Source organism: Nothoprocta perdicaria, unplaced genomic scaffold, assembly GCF_003342845.1.
Source record: "Nothoprocta perdicaria isolate Ctin4 unplaced genomic scaffold, notPer1 scaffold_89, whole genome shotgun sequence".
In the NCBI taxonomy this organism is placed as follows: Eukaryota; Metazoa; Chordata; class Aves; order Tinamiformes; family Tinamidae; genus Nothoprocta; species Nothoprocta perdicaria.
In genome coordinates, this window is record NW_020456187.1 from 2,401,899 (window position 1) to 2,424,885 (window position 22,987).

At 41.1% G+C, this 22,987-nt stretch overlaps 1 protein-coding gene across 1 annotated transcript in view; it reads right to left on the bottom strand.

The window, feature by feature from the left end:
- PLXNA4 (plexin A4) overlaps positions 1-22,987 on the bottom strand; it is a 406,841-nt gene that overhangs the window by 136,174 nt on the left and 247,680 nt on the right. The gene's annotated exons all lie outside the window — the stretch shown is intronic.

The following is a 22,987-nucleotide window of genomic DNA, read 5'->3' on the forward strand; positions in this document are numbered from 1 at the left end:
TCCTATTGCCCACATGCTTTTCTGACTATGGATGGTCTATCCATAGAGCAGGTGCTCCAAGAACAAAAGGGATGGAGATGCTAGCCCAGGAGGTGAACCAGCTTGCTGTCATCCTGACTTGGCAACATGAGAGGTGGGCATACATGTCCATCTACTGCTAAATATACATATATATATATATATTCCTTTATTCCTTTCTTCTTGCTTTCTAATTAAAGCTTTCAGTCAGAGATTTCAGAAACAGAAGGGACTGCCTCGCCTGACCTCCCATCATGGACCAGAGCCTTTGGATTCCTTTTAGGTTTTGTAAGTCTCTTGCTTCTTTTGAAGCCAAACATACAATTTGGCTTCCACATACCCAATGACCCGGTAGTCTCTTCTCCACTGAATGAACTCAGAGAGCTTCTATAATATACAGCCAATTGACAGTGCCTTCAACTCAGCTCATGTCAGCCAGGAGAGGTTATTCCTTCAGATGATATAGTGTGGTATTATCTTGATGAAACACTACGGAGACCTGCCAGCTATAAACTGCACAACAGTTACTAGTGACAGATGACAAGAGAATACACCTGGATCTTGGTGACAATTTTTCATTTGGTGCAATGTTCAAGAGAGTTTGAACTGCAAAGTGACAGATTAGAATCCATTCTGATTGTGTCTGTAAATGAAACAAGAACAGTTCTTTTTTTTTATAAATAAGTGTGCAAGGAAAGAGGGTTAGCAAAGGGAAAGGAGGGGAAGCACAAAGAATCTCAAGCAAAGTTCCACAGTATTATGTTGCATCACAAAATGACTTCCTAACCCCTCTGGAGACATCCCAGAATAATAGATAATCTATGCAAAAAGACTGAAAATCTGTATTTTACCTGTAGCAGTTAGCTCTAGAAAATTTAAAATACAATTGTGATGGGATTTGTTTATTCATTGTAGCATTGCCTGTATCAAGTCTCCCAGGGAAACAAACCGTGGATGCTGATGTTTAAAGGGACAAATGTGAAAAAAAAAAAAAGAAAAAAAAAAGAGAAACAAAAGAGCTGGAAACTTTTGTTCAAAGAACTTTCTCAAATTAAACTGCAGCCATGACCATAGGAATTTATTAAGAGAATTTATTAAGAGCAAACCACAGAGAAATGAAAATAGAAAGATCAAAATAAGGAGCGAGTCATGCAAACTTCTTTAAATATCAAGAACTTCCAAAGTTAAGACCATACAGGCATGAATACAACTATTCTACCATCCTGAGACATTAGGAGAAGAATGAATCTACAGTTCATCAAATCTGAACTTCAATATATTTCAAGATTTCACTCACTTGGGCTCATATTGAGTTGAGTTATAAATTAGAGTTCAGGGTTGGTGATAGGGTTAGACACTTTTGGTTATGATTAGGTTGGGTTTAGGTTTAGCAGTTAGTTGTAGAGTTAGGTTTGAATTAGGGTTAAGGTTAGGGTTGGACAGATAAGGATGAGGTTCCTGTTAGGTTTATTTGTTAGCATCAGGACTAGGATTAGAATTAGTTTTAGACAATGTTTAGTTTATGACAATGAAGTTTGGGTTACTTCCACTTTATAAGCAGAAACTTGTGAACACAGCTGGAATAGGCTATGAATTTCCTATCCACACTATCCTCAGTTTAACATATACTCCATTTATCCTTCTAACCTGGAGATATATGTTTTTCTGAATCATGGGCTCTGAGCTATTTTTCATTGGCCTCACAGAAGTTAACATTGGTCAAGAAGTTTAGATCCGAGCATGCGCTATTCTGACATCCAAAGATGTTGGACTTTAATGGTCTAAGTCAAAATCCACGTGCGGCTATTGTATATAAGAAAGAAAGATGTCCTAGAGGACAGAAAACTACAATTTCTTTGCAAATTGCTATGAAAACAACAACAACAAGACAAAAAGAAAATTTAATTAGCCATCAAAGGATATCTTAACTCCTCTCAGAAGCAGGGGCAACCTACTGGGAACCAGATCCTCCTCTTTATAGACATGCTTTCTTTCCAATGTATTTAGGGTGCTCTGCTCCTATAGGATACAGTCTCTACTGTTTAGAGATACATCCTGTCTATTCCAGTGTCCCAAAGACACTCAGCTACTCAACATGAACTTGAACCAAGCTCTGTCCCGTATCCTGCCAAGCTCTCCAAGGCGGTTGGCCTCCTGTGTCACCATTCACACTGGCATGTGCTGTTCCTGCTATATGAGACCTTTCACATGTTCACCTCAAGTAGTTTTATTGTGAGATTAATTAAAATTGTACCATGCTGACAAATGTCTGGGGCGATAGTGTCAGACCTTCTATTTAATAAAGGAAGAAACCACAGAAAACAAAGGAGCTATGACTGAAATGAAAGCCACCTAAGGGTCGTCATCTGAAAAGAAAAGGAACATCAGGCAAATAGGGCACATCAGAGCTCTTATTTTCCTCAGAACTTGATTCACAATTAATTCAGCTCCACTTTGCAAGTTGAGAATTTTGAGAAATGTCCATGCCCCCTGGGAGCAGTCAGCTTTTCATGCTGCCCCTAAAATATCTGAAAAAGAAAAGTCCATGCAACCTCCCAATTACAGTGCCTTGCCATTACTCACAGGGATGAAGGGACTAGGCAGCAGTGAAGGTTGAAATCTCAATTGTAAACTAGTCTGCATTTGCACCTTGGACCCATCTTCCATCCTCAAAAGTCTACCAAGTTTTTAAAAAGTCTACCAAATTACTTAGTCTCCTCAAGGCTTTCCATCACAGTTTTTTTTCTTTTTTTTTTTTTTTTTTTTTTTTTTTTTTTTTTTTTTTTTTTTTTTTTTTTTTTTTTTTTTATCTGGGTAGAACACAGACACAGCATTTTGCAGCAAACACGAACAAGAGCTCAGGAGAGGGTTTAAAAAGGCAAGATGTTCCCCATGTTAGGGCATGGCACTGATGGGTTAGTGCCATTTCTTCCTGCACAGCTCAGAGCTTAGCTGATACTTTAACTCACTGTGCTAAAGCAGAATATTGATGAAAGAAAGCAGAATATTGATCAAAGAAGAGACTCTTGTTGTTTTAAGGGTTTACAGCAGAAAAAGAAAAAGAAAAAGAAAAAGAAAAAGAAAAAGAAAAAGAAAAAGAAAAAGAAAAAGAAAAAGAAAAAGAAAAAGAAAAAGAAAAAGAAANAGAAAAAGAAAAAGAAAAAGAAAAAGAAAAAGAAAAAGAAAAAGAAAAAGAAAAAGAAAAAGAAAAAGAAAAAGAAAAAGAAAAAGAAAAAGAAAAGCGGTATATATCCCCATTATACCAATGTGCTCTGAGGAATTAAAATGAGACCTCAGCCAACTCCAAACGACTGAAGCACTTGTTCCAACTCCAAACTGAAGCAGTTGTTACTTAAGAGCCTTTTGAAGACATTGGCCTCAGACCTTTGAACAAGCTCATTTGGACAAGGAGTCCAGGAAAGAGCTAATGGCTGATCAATATCTCACCAAACACAACCTATTTAAACTCCAGGCTCAAGAAGAGAAGGTTCCTGCAGTTTCTTGTCTGCATGGCTGCTGGATAGCTAGATGGTGATGTGTTGTGTGTCCAGCTCACAGCTAACCAGAGACACAATCCCAAAGCCAGGATCAAACAAGTGGTTAAGTGAAGTTAAGGGTATCAAGTAACTGGGGAGCTCATCCAGCTACGTTAGCTACTGTAGAATTTGAAAAACTATTTCATTTCATCAACACGGGTGTTTAGAGGTGCCTAAAGAAACAGTTTGAGAGTTTCTGGCTCACAAGAGCAGCCTGAAAAGTCAGACAAAATCTCCGAACTGCTGTACAAACCGCTCACCTGCTACTTATGACTTCAGGGTTTTTCTCTCAATACCAACTGTCCTCATCTCTGATCTAATCTAAATTCCAAGCTGCAGCTTCTTCAGTAGTGCAGCTCCCAGCCTCACGTCCATCCTTGATTTCCAGCGTGAATGAGTTACACAAAGTCATTTAGAACAAAATGATTGAAGTTTTGGAGCTGATAGATGGTAACAGCTAATCATGTTAGAAATTTGGCTCCTGTTTCTGTCATTACATATTCACAAAAGCTCCTGCTATGTGCTCAGTCATAATTTTCTGGCTCCCATTTTTGACTTTTTTTTTTTTTTTTTTTAGTAGATGCCATATAAATTAATCTATTGTTTCCCGCTTAAACGGCCAATATTCTGGTAAAAATGTGAATCATTGCTCAATCTCTGCTGTTATAATTGGATGTTAATACAGCAGCAGGATTTATTCAGTCTGATGGACTAAGTTAATTTAAATGTACAAAAAGGCATCTTAAGTAGCCAATTTCCTTCCCAACAGTCAAAAGATACATTTCCAAAACATTGAACAGTGACTCTGTCAAGCTATGTGGGTTCTGTGAATGCTGCTATCTTTCAAGGCTCAGCCAGCCCTGAAAAAAATAAAAAACGCAGGAAGATTAAGAGGAGCTTATTTGATTTCAAAGCCTTGAATAGAGTATTCATGATAATACAGTTTATTAAATAGAGCAGGACAAAAAACAGCTAAGAGACCACTGGTGGAATCAGATTCTGTGCCCTTAACAGAGCTAGTGAGGATGTTTAGTCCAGGGCAAGGCATATTAGAATACTAATTCTAAATTGGTCTGATTCATGGACAAAGTGACCACAGATTCCTCAGGTTTTTTTGAGCTTCTGAGAACTCAGCCAAATAAAAGTCAGAACTTTGCAAAAATCCCAGGAGAGTCATCACATCTTACTTATACCAGTACTAAATAGGTGTCACTTGCCATAGGTGGCTTTAAAGCTAGTGGGAGGGAGGATGCTCTTGGAGGGATGGAGATGAGGATCTGAATTTGATAAATAAATCCTCAGTCCCACTGGGACAAGGAATGCCATTTCTCATCACACACCCTCAGTATCTTCCACTTCATTGCACTGCTCTTCCCTCTAAATCCATTCTTATACATGTGGAAAAAATGGAGACTTTAATTAAGGAGAGTTAATCGGAAGCAACAGTAGCTGTCAAGGACAAATGACACCAGAGTTAAAGTAGGGGTCAATATCCCACTGCATGGCAGAATAAATTACCTATCCAAACTCACTCGTCCACAAAGCACTTCCTACGTATGGCTGTGCCTGTGCTGCTTCTCCTCCCTTCTCCTTTGTTGCTTCCATCTCTCCTCTCTGTTTTGAGGGAGAGAATTCCCTACAGCACTGCCAGAGCCATCCACCGGCAGCATCCGTGGGCTGTGCACATAGATGGAGAAAAGCACAAAAACAAGATGAAATAAAGAAATGTTTGGTGCCCAGGACCTCTATGTCAATAGCCCAAGTAGCCTCAGAGGCTTCGCTGAGAGATGTCAGTTCACATCAGAGGCTCTTGCAATGAGCCCACTGTTGATGATCTTACCGCGCAACAAGAAGTCCTCTTTTCTTTAGAAGCCTTGCAGTGTAATTCTCCTTATGCTTCCCTTGGCAGGACCCTGATTTAGCATAGGCCCAGAAAAAAAAGAGAGTGGAAAAATTGTATGTGGAGAATGTTGGACTTCGCTAAAGCTGCTTTTCTGATCTGTCAAGTCCACAAATCCTGCAAGTTGCAGGAAATTGCTCTGGCATTAAAGCTACACAAAACAGGAGTCTCTGTATCTCACCAAATCCATGTCTGCAATATCAAAGGAGAGAGGAGACTTCCTTCACAGCAAGTTTTATCTGATTCATCCTAGAGGTCTCCCTGGGATGAGATAAATTGCACCTTGGATGTGTCCATGCCTTTCCATTGAGTATAAAGCCATCTAGACAACCAGGAGATGGAGATATTTGAAAGATACACAGCTAAGACTGAGTCAAATCCCACATCAATGACCTACTGAACATTCTGCTATACCTCTAACCTTCTTGATACTGCAAACAAACCCCAAGAGTGCTAAATTCTCCCCTCTTCCTAACTATAGTATCAGAAAAATCAATCACAGTGCAAATCACATTTTTTTAATGACCAGAATACTCATGAGAATATCCATAGTGTTGCATATCTAGAAAAGTGTTCCTAGAACTCAGAAAACCTCATGTTATGACACTAGCTATGTTTGAATGAGAGCCTTTAACCATCTGCTCTGTAAATAAAGTCCTCCTGCTTTGCCGAGCTCAAGCTCATTCGTACTCACTGTGCAAGATTTATTTACAAGAGGAGGGATGCTAAGATAACAAAGATCATTTCAGTCCTTCTATCAGAGACTTGGCAGCTTTCCGGATTCCCTCTTCACAACTGCTCAGCCCACACCATGGAGTGTCCCTCCTTGAAAGAAGTCTACCACATTCAGAATTGCACTTCTTTCAAAAGCATCAGTGCCTGAGGACGACTTACAGACAAGCCATCTTGTTATGGTATGAGCAGCAACCTGGAAATTGAAGACCATGAGTCCGAACATTTCCATGTCTCACCTCATTCATCATTCCTCTGAATTCACTCTAGTCTTTCTTTACCAAGGATGCCAAATGCTTCCTCAACTTGGATAGGAAGAGTCCATATCAACAGGCATAATGATGCATTCTGCGCACAAGGCAAGATATTTAGTAGGAAACCTTGTCGTTTGTGACAAACACAGTTCATCTGTTTGGAGGTGTGTAGGCAGTTCCAAGTAATTTTATTCCATCTTGATGAAACAGGTCACCTCCTTGTCCAACCTGTAAGTCACCAGCTTGGGCCAAGACAGTGTCCGTGTATTGTTCAACTTATGGTTCTCCTTGCGAGACAGAGTTACCTGCAGATTCCCTCTGCCTTGTTTACGATTAAATCTTTTTCCCACAGTCAAGTGTTTCAGTCTGTAAATTATAAAACAAATGAGGTTTGGCTAAATGTTTGTGCTCAGAAGTCTTCAAAATAGAGCACCTCATTGCCACAGTCAATGCAGAACCAGCCCAGTCTTAATGAGAGCTGATTGCTGTGTGGTTACTGAAGCATGCCTGCTGAGCAAGGGACAGATCATTATGTAGGCTCTATAAAGAATATATATAGATTTAATTGGGACCTATAACAGAATTCATGTCAAGGCAATGGGCTTTTGCAAAGTCCAGCACCACCTGAAGGCTCCTGGTGGAGGCGTGAACAGCTAAAACTCACAGGAAAAGGTTAATATTTATTGACAATGATGATAACCACTTTCCAGGTCACCTTGTTACACCACATTTTGAGATCTGTCCTTTTTTTATGTCCCCATTGACCTAATCCTATCACCACTCCAAATCCCATGTTTATACCCTCAACTATTCCTTGAGTAAAGATGTTTTATTTTCTGTCTCTTTGCTTCATCTCTTTCCCCAGCCACTGCAACTCTATCCTAGATTTCTAGCTAAACCACCTGATGATCCATGTGGTTGAGGTATCATGTCAGTCTGATTACCATATGTAGGACTGTGCTGCCTCTACAGGTGCTATCAAGTAACAGACTATTTAAAAATTCTCTGTTTTTTCAATTGTGGTCACACTTAAAATCCCTTATAATAGCAAATAAAAGCAGTGGTACTAGTTCAGGTCAAAGGTCCAACTATCCCAGTTCCTTCTCTTCAACTCTAGCCTTATGGCATCAAGGAAAGCATAAGAAGAGCAGTAGTACATATGTCCCCAGTTGTTGCCAAGCCTCTAGTTATACTCATTCAGAGGAATTTTTGAGCCTTATGTATTAGTCTATCTAATAATCTTCAAAAGACCTTTTTATTTCAAAGTAGCTTTCCACTTTCCCATTCAAATTGCATGCAGCTTTTGCATCCACGGCATGCTTTGCCATGCTGTTTCTCAGCTCTAGGACCTAGTGTTCAAACCATCTCATTTGGTTTGTTCTGAATTTAGTTCTTTCCAGTTTGATTTCATGCTCTGTAAGTCTTGTATTTGAAGAGGTGGCAACTCTTGCTTCCTAGACATGCCTTCAAGCCATTCGCAATTTCACAGTTCTCCAGTGCATACTCCAATCACTTCTTGTCAGGCTGAAGTGTTCCTGCTTATTCAGTCATGCCCCACATAGAAATCATTCCTTACTTCAGATAATCCTTTTTGCCCTTCTCTTTTGACCATTTATTTACCCCTACAAGTTAAGGTATTGGACAAAAAGGAGAGGCTCTGTAGAGGTCTAAGTCATCTCTTTACAGCCTGTTCTGCCTCATTCCTCTCTGGACTCTCAGATAATGACCACATGATAAAAACTATTAAGTGGCTGACTTTAACATGTTGTCAGCTCTCAGGTTGTGGTACATGACCATCCTCCAATGGTCAACATCATTGAAGCTCACCCCAACTGCAAATGAAAACAAATGTACTTCAATGGTGATGAAGATGGCTTCAGGATGGATTCATCTGATGGTAGGTAGCTCATAAAGTTGCTTTAAATGGTGTGAGCATACAGCGGTTCACTCAGCTTCCCAGAGCACATGCCTCTCCTTACCACAAAAGGAAGTGTTTGTATTGTTGCCAGATACCCTCACACAAACTCTCTTCCATCTCCCTCCTCTCATCACCGCCTTCGGTCCTTTTATGAGTCATTCCCATGCTGCACCATCCAATCTGAGCTGACACAAGCTCAGCAGCCTGCCACAGACAGCATCGACTGAAGTGATAGCATCACTTGAAGAGCTGTGAGGTCACGGCGGTTAATCTGGAAACCCAAAGCCTTAAGATCTCAGACAGGGAGAGCCAGCAAATGATAAAGTGTGCTTGCAAATCACCCTGGGCTGCTGCAAACACAGAGCAGCCAAACTTGAGAGACATAAATGGGGGACTCTGTTCAGTACTATTGCAGTAACTCTGCCTCTGTGGAGTGCTTACCACTGACAGCTTTAACGGGTGGTTGAGACAAGACTTAACCAAGATCCAGGGAGAAAATATGAATCAGGCTCTTCTGAACCCTCAAATGCATGTTTCAGTTTAATAAATGAGAGAAAACCAGACAGAAGTTTGCACTTCTGCATGCAACTTGCAAGTTGCATGATGCCTATGAGAGCTCAGTGCACCCTCAAGGTTTGGTTGGTAGCTAGTGGTGCCCAAAAGACATGGGCAACTGTTTTAGGGGACATCTATTTATCATCTCCTTTTGGATTTAGCAAGGAATGAATGAGGAAAAAAAGACATTCTAGCACAACCTAGCTCTCTTTTTGCAGCATTTTACTTAGAGGTGGACTTAAGATGAAAATTTCCAAGTTTGGTATAGAGTTGTTCCACCCCAGTTCCCTGTGTTCATATTTCAACATACTAAATACATACCTCAGAGCTACAAGTGCTACACATGTTTTCACAGCTTTCTAAGACATTTGTCTTGCCAGAAAGCAATATTCAACAACATTTGATTCAGGGATCAAGTATAGGTTTTAAGGTCAGAAGGGACCATCAGTTCATTTGTTCTCAAATCTTGTATGTCACAGGCCACTACATTTCACGCATCTACCCTTGTATTGAACCAAATAATCTGCTTTTAGCTGATGCATGTCATCCAGAGAGACCTCTGAAGATAGCAAAAGATGGAGAATTCTCCATTTAACAGGCAGTTTGTTCCAGTGTTTAATTACTCAAACCGTAAAAAGCTGGTTCATGCCATACTTGTCTCTTGAATTTGTCAGGCTTTGGCTTCCAATTGCTGATTCTTATTCTGTTTTTCTTCTTCAGGTTGAAGAGCATTTAAGCCTGCTATTTTCACACTGCGAGGGTACTCAGATGTTCTAATCATGTCATTTCTTGAACTTCCTTGTGCTAAATTAACAGACCGATCATCTTTTGGCTTCCTCAAGAAAATCAAACCTTCCTGCTCCCTACAAGTCATTCTTTTTGGTGGTTCCTCTGTGTGTGTTCTCTACTACTTTATCTTTATGTGTTTTTGTTTTTTTTCAGAGCTGAATTCACATTGTCAACACTGTTGTCACCAGTCACAGGATGAGAAGTCACTTGTCTACTTGTCTACTTCCTGCACTCCTCCAAGGAGCAAGGAATATATCAGACTGCTTCTGCTATGACCTGGAGTAGGGAAAGAAATCCTGTGCAAGGATATGAGGAACAGACCTGCTCATCTGTTTCAGCCACTGCTTTCTAGGACACCCTCCAGCCTGACCTACATTCCCTCATACTAGGAGAGAACTTGCATTTGCTTTGTTTGAGGAAGATGAATTCTTCATTATCATTAATACTGAGCTAATCAATGTAGCATCAAAAAACATCTGCAGAATCAAATATCACTTCCTCCTCATTCATGAAAATTTCCAATAGCTCAGTATTGATACCTATGCTAATGCTACCAGGGAGACCCTCAAGAGTTGCCAGTATTAAAATAACCCAGAGAGGCCTTTTGCTATTTTTAGGTCTCTCTCTCTCCTTTTTTTTTTTTTTTAATGGCAATGGGCAGTGGTATTGTCCCAAGTACCATGCAGTATCCACATATTAAAGTTTCGATATTTCCTCAAAGAATGAACCACTTTCATAATAAAATAATGAAGAAGATCTTGTTTTCTATAAAAAATGCTATGTATTTTCTATATATTTTAAAGGAAATTAGTTTATCCAGGGTTGCTGCTGCATGATAGTAGTGCTCCTATCCATCACAAGTTATTCTAGGTGGTCTTAGTGCACCTGAATGATGACCACACTCCCCTGAATATCCACTATAGGAAAGTGTCAGGTGGGGACAAGATTCTCTGGATGGTTCCTGCTCTCACCAAAAAATGGTACTAAGCTGCCTTGGTGAATAGTCTGAAGTTGGAGAGAATAAATTTGGACTTTGAAAACCTGTGAAGTTGTTAAGAGGCACATTTCCTGAGGTGGAGAAGATCATGAGAATGGCAAATTGCCCTGTGACTACAGTCTCAAGAGCATTGGTATGGTTGGTGTTGATGGTATCTGCAAGCATGTGTGGATATCCATTCTTCTGACTCTTGTTCATAAGTAAATTTAGATTTTTTCAATAATCCTTAAGCTAGTGAGACAGCGTGCGGCAGAAATATGCTTTGTTTCTTCAATTAGCTTCTCATTCCTTTCTGCTCCTGCAATTTCTTCACCAAAGAAGACTGATACTCCTACTGTACCTTCCTTTTATGGAAAAACATATATGGCATCCCCAGAATTCTTGAAAGTAAAATAAATAAATAAATAAATAAATAAATAAATAAATAAATAAATGACAGAAGAATCTGTACAGAAGCAGAACTTTTGTCCCTGTAGATACTTGATTCAGATCTAATTCAAGGCCTTCGACAGTTGCTGGCACTTGAGTAGCACATGAAATAGATCTCATTTCAGCTTCTCATTGCCAAGCATTCACCTTGCAAAAAGCAGCTACTGATCAGGGGAGGCCGAGGACCGGGTCTAGGGGAGTTGGATACCTCTCACATGAACACTGCCAGCTGGCCTGTGCATAAGCCACAGAGACCCAAGAGAACCCATAGAGTCCTTGCCAACTCTGTCCAGGTGGTTTCCAAAATGGCATCTTGAAATAAAATGGGATTAACACACCGGGGCATCTTAAAGGCGTCCTCCACATCACAGATCAAAGCCGCACTAATGCTGCATCTCTTATTACACCTGCCTCTCTTATTAAGAAAAAAAAATGCTTAACAAAAGACTCCAATCTGATTTGGATTCAGGAATTTGCTCGGGTGCATTTCACAGGCTTTCCCTGTGCACGCCAGCTTGTGCGAAAAAAACAATATAATAAAATAAAATAAAACCCTTTTGTCCCCAGCCATAATGAAGAAGGGAGGCCTGTTTGGCACACAATACAAGGGGGAAGCAATGACAGCAAGGATCAGGGCCAGAGGCACAGCCAGCCCATTTGAAACATGAGCAGTCATGTAGTTGGGTAGGCCTGAGGCCCTGGCTGCCCCCTTGTCAGTGAAGGTGTCGATCTGCTGCCTGTCCCCTCAAGTGCTGCCCTCTGTTCTTTCCTTTCTGGGACTAATATAAGCATGTGTCCCATCACAGCAGCATCAATTCTATTCCCCTGTGGACCTCGGAGCTCTTTGCCAATGAGATGGGAAAGAAGAAGCCTCGGGGCTTGGAAGAAACTCAGAGCCAAAGCTGAAGCAAGGTCAAGCAACCTTAGGCACAAGAAACTACACAAGTTTTACTCAAGCAGTCTAGATGACACTGCCATGACCACGCTTATTTCAGCTTAAGAAAGGGTTAACTCTCTAATGTCTAGATAAGCAGAGCCCATATACCCTCTCCAGAGGTCCATGCATTGCATCCCACCTCCTCTCAGCCTGGACAGGACGATCACACCAAGAAGGAAGGAAAAAGGATGCATGGATCAGGAGTGAGGTGTCGTCCTACCCGATGTGGGCACGCAGGCATCCTTGCATGCATGCACGTCCTGCCTGCAGCCTGCTAGATGCATTTGCAAATGCTGGCAGATTTCTGCTAAAAAAGAAAAAGAAAAAAAAATGGCAAAAGGAAAAGTGGCTGTGGGGAACGTTGCTATTTATCGGATTCCATTTCACGCCAGTGAACTGTAAAATTGTAACTAAAGCCTTCCTTCGTCCTTTGCAGATCTGTGGTATCTGTCTGTCTGTCTCCGACTTATCCACGTGCGTGCAGTGTGGCTGCAGTAATGTGCATCCTGGAGGAACAAGATCACCTCTGCTCCTCGAGGATTACGCTCCGTCTCTTCCAGAAACTGCAATCCCTGCCCCAGGTTTATTAGCCAAACAGCAGGCATGGGGACAAACCCTCACCTGTGCAGGCAGCAGAGTGATTTTCTCAGCATTTACAGAGAGCAGGAAATTAGAAACGTGTAATAAAACCAGAAGACAGCTGAAGGTCTGTTCCAATTCTCACCAAAATAATACATGAGGGGAAGACTTTTGTTTCCGTTCCTGTGGATTTTACCTGAGGAGAGATGAATGTTTCCTCCTTTAAGTCCTTGAGCTATAACATCATGTTTTTGGCTTGTGTTTCAGAAACGCACAGAAGTTCATATGTTTGTTCCTTTATCTTGTCCAAAGGAGACATGAATTTTATAGGTACCCGTCCTGAGGGGAGTGAATGAAAAGTGATGTTTTGTGCTTGCTGTGATTCCTAGATCTTGCCCAGCCTTTTCTTCTGGATCAGCATCTCAGCAGCCCTCCCCATTCTCAGATCTTATTTGCACCTATGAAGACAGGAATAATTCACAAGAAGGAGAGAAGAGCCAGCTAGGACCATAGGTCCAGTCCCACGCTGGGCAGAGACTTGTCTGTAACCCTGGGGCAAGTAATTTAGTCTCCAATCTATTTTATCCAATGTCTTTGGAAGGGCCATAAGCACCATCCATGATTTATTTCTCTTCATTGCTTAAAAAGGGAGACTTGAGTGACTATAGGCTGAACCTGGAGTGCACTTTTCTTATTTTCTTGCACTCATAGGAAGGGTTATCTCATATCTGCAACTCACAGGAATATTGCAAAACTCTGGGACTAGGGGAACTGCCTAGTGCTAATGGTGGATATTTAGAAAGGCATGAGCTGAATCCCTGGAAACATTTAGCTCAGACAGTTTGTTTTTCTTAAAAGATATGCAGTATTGCTGAGCTGGGGCTCAAAGCAGACATCTCCCTGAGGACTTCCGTGACCTGAGTTATGCAGATCACATTAGACAATCACGTTGGTCTCTTTTGGCCTTAAATTCTATGAATTTATAAGTAGTTGCCAAATAGTTTCAATGATAATTGTCAGCCTGTGCTGAAAAGAGCTTAGTTAAGCATACAGACCTTCTGTGGAGTGCAAACTTTTTTTATTATTATTTTTATTATTGCAGATGGGGTTTCATCTTGCTCAGCTTTAAATGACATTTTATTCTATCAAGATCTAGATTTCAGAAGATAAGTTGCCTGATCTGGTGACCAGGCCCATCTCAGGACTGCTACTGTAATTGCCAAATTTGCAAGACAAGTAAGAACTGCCATTTTTAGATTAGCCATAGAGAAAGTGGAGATAAAGTTTATCATCACCCTAAAAATACTTTGTATTCTGCTGATGCATGAATGTTCCAGCAATTACTTGTGCTAGAGTCTCCTTTTCCACATTACTTATTTTTTCCTGAGGTTTTATATTGGAGCTTTGCAGACTCTTGACAGTGTAATTTTTTTTAAGACAATACACAGAAAAATGACCATTCCGGCACCCTCAGAAGTTAGTGAGTGTGGATTTACTGCTGTTTTGAGGTGAGTTGCAGATCCAGAGCATCTGTGATATTGATAGCATGCAGAAAGAGGAGGATGTTAATGAGTGAATTATGAGGGATTTTAACACACTGAGATTAACTATTTGAATTCAAGTCCATTTGGACCAAGTAGTATGGCTTTCAAGAGACCCTCTCCTATTAATTTGGGCCAAGGGTTTGGAGAGACCCCCTGGAAAACAGTATTTGCATCAGAAAGGAAGGAGAATGCAAAAAGGTCCATTTCAAGAAGGCTCAAAGAAAGAGTCCTTTGTCAAAAAGACAAATATGAAAAGATGTTCCCTGCACTGGCAGTAAGGTTATTGTTGGTAATTCTTAATACTTGATTTGTGCTAGATTCCTAAATTTGACTTCAGAGTAACCCATTAAAATTAATCAAATTTATTTTTTGAATGAGAAATTAGGTCGACTCAATATTTTTTCCCTCAGGTTCTGTTTTCTGTGGAAATCATCTTGTTATAAAAGAATATGACGAATTAATTTTCCTATTGAGACTAATAGGTCTGATTTACTGATCTGATCCCAGTAAAATTCCAATTCAACTAAGAATTTAGTCATAGTTTAATGTAAGCTTTTTTCTTTCCTTGATTTGCTTGTACTTCTTCTTATTTTTTGTTCAATTTGTCAGGCAGAAATTGATGTATCACTCTTCTGAAAAGGGATATCATGGAGACTATTTAGTCCACCTAGAAACGGACAAAGTCCTTCTAATAAGATGTCATGACTGACATGAAACGGCAACTAAATAGAGATCTATATAGCTTTTAAAAATATTAACCTTTTGTTGACATTGCTATTTATCAGAGGTTCTATTCTTTTAATGGGGAGATGGATACAGACAAAAAAAAAAAAAACAGACATGAGGCCATCATCTACTTCATCATCGCACAGATGGGAATCAAATGCCCAGGGGTGTTTTTAGACATAAGGACTCACTGAGAAACCACTTTGACAGATAATTGAAATTAAAGCATGATTTGGAAGTTTGATATAGATGAACTTCCTTGATTGCTCAGAAATTAAGGGACTTGATCAAATACCTAATGTCTACCCTTCTCTGCCTCCTGTTTCTGCTGTCACAAGAGTCAGATGTTTCATGAAAGGTGCAAGCATCCTTGAAAGGACAGAAATGGAATAAACTGCACCTATATTGTGTCTCTCTGATTTTTAACATCTAGGATTATGGTCTTAAGAAATGCAGTTAAGACCTCTTCTAGACTTCCGGGTTACTTTTGTTTAGAATTTTGTTTTAAATTAAATATATATGTTCTTGGTGTCTTAAGAAAAGCTCTGGAAAAAAAATAAACGTTTTCTTGCAAATGCACCTGCAGATGTTGTTATGTTCCTTAAAAAAGCTTAAAGAGAAGTGGGAGGCAGATGCAAGCCACCTTACTCATTTTCCTGGTGAAACTGTCTCCTGCAGGGAACCTGCAAGGTCACTGCCAGTGCCCATTGCACTTAGAAACTTAGAAGTGCTGAGCTGATTTGGAGCAGCAATCATAATCTTTCCTCAAAAGACCTTTCCCTAGAAAAGAGCTAAAGGACTAGGTGTAATGCTCAAGATATCTTCAGTGGAAGTTTAGCCAGGTGTAGTGGTTAGGCGCAGTGCTAGGATTTGTACAAAGAGGGTCTGAGAGAGACCAGTCCTACACAGTAGATCATTTGGATATAAATCAATTTTTGGAAGCCCTTTGCAAGCCATTAATAAGCAGAAGACTTGGAAAGACAGTCTGCAGCCATGGAAGAGCATTGGCTCTTTTGCAACACACTGCTGAAAGCCAGGACAGCTTCATATTTCAAGTAGCAAGAAGGGTAAGGGCAATGAATTCTCTCCCTTCCTGAATTCAGGAAGCAAACAGAAGAAAACATTAGATTGAGAGATGCTCTTCAAAACGTCCAGCAAATGGGAGTAAATTAGAACAACATCCAGCAGTAGTTAAAGCACTCCCAGCAAACAAAGCTGAATTCCCAGAGCATCCTTTAGCTCCTGGAGCTGCTGGCCATTGATAAGCTCAGGACAAAACCTGCAAACAATCAGCTGGGAAAGGAGAGGGACCAGAGAAAAAATCCATTTTTAACAGGCTGCTTTTCATTTCTGTCTCATCTGTTTTGCTTTCCCTAGGTCCCAGCAATCACTGTTTCTTTGTCCATCAGGATGGGAAGCTCAAGTCTCTGTAGCTGTGCTGCAAGTAGCCATTGGCTCACCTTGTCACGTTAACCACCATCACACTGCTAACCAGTTTGAGTTGTAAAGTATCACACCAGCGTCTCATCGCTGTGAAGTATGGATGATGCCTTATTCCAGGGGGCACGGTGAAAGCGAGAGCACTAAGCTAATAAGGCTCAGTTGGAACAACAAGTGAGCTATTCATCTCTATCAAAAATGCCTGACTGTGCCAGGGGCAGGGTTTAATAGCTCATCCACAGGAAGAAGCTAGGAAGGAGAGCAGATCTGATCATATGAAAGAGTTGGATCCATCAAAAAGCACTCCAAACACTCTCTGCAGCCTAATAGATCTAATTTTCTCTACAGACAACTTGGAGAGGCAAAACAAAATCTGTATGCTCTCCTCTACCGTGTTCCCCAGCAGGGAGGGGGTCTGTGTTTGTAGGAAGCATCAAGAAGAAAAGGAAGCGATTTCTAAATAGGTGTTTGTCAATAGAAATAAACATCTTGGCAAGGAAAATGAAGAGAGCACAGGTATGTAGGCTACATTAAATGTAAAGAGTCCATCCTTGTCTCCTGAAGTTGTGAGCAACAGTTTGCTGGAAATGGAGAGCACATCAGCATTTTTTTGTCTTCTGAAGCTCTTTTCTAGACATTCATCAACATCCCTTGTTAGAGGAAAGTTTTTGGATTGGAGGCATCTTCGATCTGACTGGTCTGGTGGAGCTAGCACTTGGAGCTGAGTTCATTTCCATGCCAACAAAAGAGGAAGGAAAACCATCTCAGCACCACTTTCTAGAGATATAAATCTGCAGAAAGATGGAATGAATGATGGGGGATGATGAGAGGGACCACAAAAGGAACAACATTGAAGATTGATATGGAGGAAGACATGTTCAAGAGGATCTCAGGAAGGGCAAGCCTCTATTACCAGCACTTACTTTCCTCCCAGTAACACAGTAGATCTACTTTTTCTGTGTCATTCTTACAGGACACTCTTTCCATTTGCCCAATTCTGCATTTACCTAAGAAACCCATCACATAAAAAAAAAAAAAAAAAAAAAAAAAAAAAAGGTGCTGTGATGGTTCTAACTAATCCAAACTTGTTTCTCCAACCTGATGACTTGTTTGTTTAATCCTTTGTAGAGGCTGAAAATCTAGATTGAGAGGGAAACTATTTGAGACAGAGGTAGAGGAGTTGTTCTACTCTTTTTCTTCCTTTTTTTTTTTTTTTTTCCTTAAACTTTAAGGAAAGGCAAAAGATTGCAAATGTGATATTTGTCTAGGAAGGGTTCCAGCATGAGGAATCACTGCCCTTCGTCTTAATTTTAAAAGACCGGTCTATTTAAGGCTCAGAAGCATATGTTGCTCCCCACTTAAATTTCATCCCTTTTGTTGCCTGGCTGCAAATGAGAGGATGCCACTTTTCTTCATCGGGCTCCAAATTGTCATGTTGCTAGATTGTAGATCACGGATTATTCACTAAATCTCGGTTATGTGATGATGTGGCATTCCAACAGAACTCCCTGCCAGTACTGTGTGAAAATATTCTCAACTGATCCTACTGTCAGAGGCATTCATTTACATTGAAATTGCTACTGTCTTTGAAAACAGAAAATACATCTCCACAATGCAAATATATATATTTATAGATACCAAATTAATTTCCACCTGCTCTCCTCCCTCCTCTTGCATTGTCTATTACCTCCTTTAAACGTGCACCCATCTTCTAGATCAGATATATTATACGTTGGGCCTTATTAGCCTGAAAAAAATGCCATACTTTGGTGAAGACTGTAAGAGACCTATTCTCTTCTTTGTTCATTAAACCTCCAAAATAACAATTATGTCTTCTTTGTTCTTTATACCTCTGTACTGACAATAAGATCCTCTGCACAAAGTCCTACTTCCTTTGCTCAGATCTCTCCCTGCTTTAAATAAGACCCACCTTCTCCTATGCTTGTACCAGTACCACAGGGAGTAGTACTATTGGGATTAATACTTATACTATTCTATCCACGCTTCTCCTTCTTTTTTAACTGGAAAGTGGCCAATAAAAGCTTTAGACCAATGCAGATAATGTACAGCTAACTTAACTCCACCAGCTTTGGAAGCAGCGAGCACGCAACTGAGTGAATTCTTAAGTAATAATACTTTAGCATTTCTCAGATGACACGGGAGTACTGCAAAAAAATGTCAAACCTAACACCATTATTCAAAAATAGGAACATGAGATTAGACAAGCAATTATACACCGAGTAGCTTAACATAAATTGTGGGTAAAAATATCAGAAACAATTTTTCAGGATTTAGTGAGAGAGCACCTTGTAAAGCATAATTGGATTAGAGGAGACAGCCAGCATGGATTTACAAGCAGGAGGTCTTTTGCTTAACTAACTTGTTGGAGTTCTTTGAAGCTACATATTACTGCCAAGGTAGGCAAGGGGAATGTAATAGAAGTTATGCACTTAGATTTCCCAAAAGCAATCGGTGAGGTTGTACAGTGAGATTATCGGCTAATGGAAGAAGTTGTGCTCTAAAGGCGGGTCGGCTTAGAAAAGTGTCTCAGAAGCAGAAAGCAGCCAGTGCGTGGGCTGGCTTGTCATGTACGTTCTCAACCTCAAAAGTGAATTATTTAAGAGCTTGGTTTGAGGAAGAAGAAGATGGAGGAGCTCGGGCATGATGATCTTCTCTGCTCCAATTCCAGACAGCTCTCAGCCTCTCAATGTGTAAATCTCCCACAAGAGATCAGCTTATTTGCCCAGAGGAGAACAGTCCAGGGACTTAATTCCTCATTCAAGAATGAGTGCAATTCAAAGGCAGTTCTCCTGTGCAGGCTATGTCATTTACCACCTTCCAGCTTGCTTAGAAAAGGAAAACAAAGCATTGATCCCGTTAATACAACGGGATTAGGAAACGGGGTTAGGAAACTGAGGCACAGTCAGGAGGCTTATCTCACCCAAATCCGTGTCAAAATGAGTCTCAAAGCAGAAGACTTTTTTTTTTGTGTAGGTTCTGTGTGACCCCAGCCAGCCTTGCATCCCAAAACTTCATTCTGCCCCAAGGAGAGGTTGTCCTCAGAGGGTAAATGGGGAGGTTTTGAAGGACGTGGACTCTCTGACGAGCAGATGGATGAATAGAGCCCTGTTGCCTGAAGCAGACACATAGGCAGATACTACACTTTTTTCCCCCTTCCTCCCTGCCATATCAGCAACTAGCAGATGAATTTCTGCCAACTGCACACTCTGGAGAAGACCTCAGTGTCCAGATTCGTGTCACAGTCCCCGTAGCTCTCCCAAGAAGCAAGTTCCTCCTTCTGTTTCTTTTCCACGTCGCTTCTTAACAACATTTTGCTCCTGGCCACAGCTGCTTTTCTTGGCTGCCCTTGGAGCCGCCGGCGCTGATAATGCCGGAATCCGACTTAAGTCAGATCTGCTTTTATCCAACAACAACGTCGGCTCCGTGGCTCCATGTTGGGGAGCGGTGTTTTCCTGCTCTTGCATCGGGATTAGCATTGTTCCCAGGCACCACGCAAGGCTCTTGTGTTCTTATGCTCTTCCTCTTGGTCATCCTGTTTCTGTTTCCTCATATCCCTTTGGAAGTTGACCCACACTTGTTATGGATCACAGTATTTACAAAGCTTAAGCTGAAAATCAATTTTAATTACCAAAATCAGATTGCCGTATCGATAAATCACTGGGGACCTCTCTGAGACACGGACAGAAGGTTACACCTGGAAATGCAGGGAGCGAGATATAATGACTCATTTTCCCATTGGGCTCCTCCCTGCATTCATGGGGCAATATTCATCAACGTCATTATCTTTGTATTATTGATGGCATAAAAGGCAGATGAATGGAGCTGGAGTCAGTTTTAAACAAATAGCACCGGTTGAAACTTGATTTTTCAGTGACCTCCTGACAAGAGCTCTCATTTTTTATATTTTAGGATAGTGGGGAGGAGAGAGGCTGGAAAATCTTTCATGGTGTCCCCTTCATCAGCGCAAATGATTGATCAAACCACATCCTGGAAAGCTAATTAATCCTTACCAACTGGACTGAAAGGCGACAACACAGAGTATCATTCTTCCTCCTGCAACCACACTATCTAAATATGCTATCATTCATCACCAGAGTTACTAGAGGCACTCTTGCTGGGATGTGTGCCTCTTCAGAGGGACCATTGTTCTGGCCTGGGAAGAGTCACAGAAATAGCATGGTGTCCTCTTCGTTCTTTCTCTCCTTGGGTCACAGGCCCTACCATTTACTTCAGAATCTTTCAATACTTGCCCAAAGTCATGAAGAGGAAAGGACTGCAACCCAAATATGTGGGAATGTGCAGGAAGAGGTTTAAGAGGGTCCAAGCTCTGCATGCTGGAGGTAGGCTGCTTATGGGGGGCATCTCCGAGCTCTTGAAGGCAAAGAAAAGGCAGGAGCTAGCTTTCAGCCCAAGGGACAGGGTTTTCATAGGCTTCAGACCATCAAAGCTCCTGCTGGTTTGTGTGAGTCCTTCCATGCTCCACTTCCAGCAGTGCTGCCCCGCTGGCTGGAGGGCAGCCAACCAAACCCAAGACAGAGGAGAACACAGTTCAATATCTTTCCACTGCAAAACAGCTAAGTAGCTCCTTTGTGCCCAGGACAATTCATTGCAAAGTCATAACTCACCCTGCAGCACCCTGCAGGGGAGAATTTTACACTGCTCCATGTCATTTGGGGAGATTTTTTTTTTTTTTTTTAAATCCAAGCCCTGTCAAATGTCATAGATTCAGTCATTCTTGCAGAGGTCCAATAGTCACCTCAAGCCAAATCTGAAATATATTTAGACCCCTTCACATCCAGATGCACAAACAGACATGGAGGGCTGCTACTTCTGGTGTATGAGGGAAGAAGAAACTTAAATGACTTGAGATCCAGCCCATAGTGAAAAACCATGGGTCACATAGATTATCTGAGACAGACGAAAACATTATGACCTTCCTTTCAGCCCCAGTTCCATCCCCTGGGCACTGATTTTCATCACACAAGATATGGGGCTGAGCCCTTTGAGAAGCTACTTCCACATTACTACTGAGCCAAACCTGGAGGATTTATGCAGATTTATCCCTGCTGGGGAAAGTCTGATTCCAATTAGGGTCTGATCTCTTCTCCTGATGTGCAATTGCTGAGTGCTCAAGACAGTTGGTATTATGGGCTTTATGCATCTTTCCCTCAGAAACCTAGACCAAGTAGTTCTGAAAGGCCAGCCACAAGACACAGACAAAACATCTTTTTCCATGAGCACCCAAAAAGCACCTAGGAAAAGATTCTCCCTGTCATAAAACTCAAGATTCTCTCTTGCTCTTTTTCTTGTTTGGCTAGTCTTACATCAAAGTGTTTGTAAATAAGCAATCACAGCCCTTACAAGCAAGTGGTAACCTCTTAAAATTGCCATGTGGGGGGAAGATCTGTAGAAACATATGGAGCAGCCCTAAAAAAAGAGAGACATCATAGGCTGGTGACTTTGGGGAAATAATACAGTCTAGGTACTTCCTTCATCTATTACACTCCATCCTGGACCAAGTGGACCAAGAGAAATCAAAGCACTGTCCATTGCCAGTGAAGAACTGCCTTGGCAGTCTTCCTTGGCAATCTGCAGAAATATTTCCTGTAAAGGTGCTACTTCTCTCTTCCTGATGCACTGTGAGGATGCGGATGAATGGAAGGGGACCTCCTGCCAGAGACACAGGGTCAGCCAAGCCTGAGCCAGACTTTCCCACTGACAGAGATAACATCTCCGTGCTGGAGCTCTGGCAGCTTCTCCAAGTGCTAAAACCTTAGGAGTTATTAGATATGGTATAGATACTTCTCCCCCAGCCCATCAATTCATGCTGTATCTCTCCCTGTTTATGCTGCATTTACACATATCTGGTTCATAGGTGTTCCCACGGCCTGTACAGGTGTCATGGTTACTGTGATCTTAGAAGACTAAGACACATGGTATTTGACTAGCTATATCTTCATCTGGGGCAGGAACTCATAGACAACACTACTTGAGTATATCAGGATTTCGAAAGATAGGCCTGGTCCCAGTAAGACCTTACTGGAGAAGAGCCAAGCATCAGGAGACAGACGAAGGTGCCTTCTTGGTGTGATGAGACCTGTGGTAGCATGTATGTGTCTTCAGACTCAAGGATTTTGTTCTTCTTGTGTCATGGGTGGAAAGTCTCCACGCTTTACACCCACATACAGGCCTGCCATGTCCCCTGTGACACTTTAACCTGATGCAAGAAGAAATTCCTTTTTCTTTTTCTTTTTTTTTTTTTTTCCAAGAGATTGCAGTGACTCTAACACTTCTCTCCCATATACCATCCCTACTGCCATGGTCTGCTTTCCAGAGGAGCAGAAGGGATTTCTGAGTTCAACATCCTTCCAAGATGTTGACATTATCTGGACACGTCTTTCCCATGCCTGCTTGTTGTAGGCATCTGCAGGAAACAGATAAAGGATTTGCTAGATTGTTGGGGAAAATAAATAAATAAATAAATAAATAAATAAATAAATAAATAAATAAATAAATAAAAAGTTAGAACCAGAAATATCTGAGCTGCTGAACACTCCTCCAACACACTCATACTCAAGCTTTCTTTTTCTCTCTAATATTCTTAATGCTTGT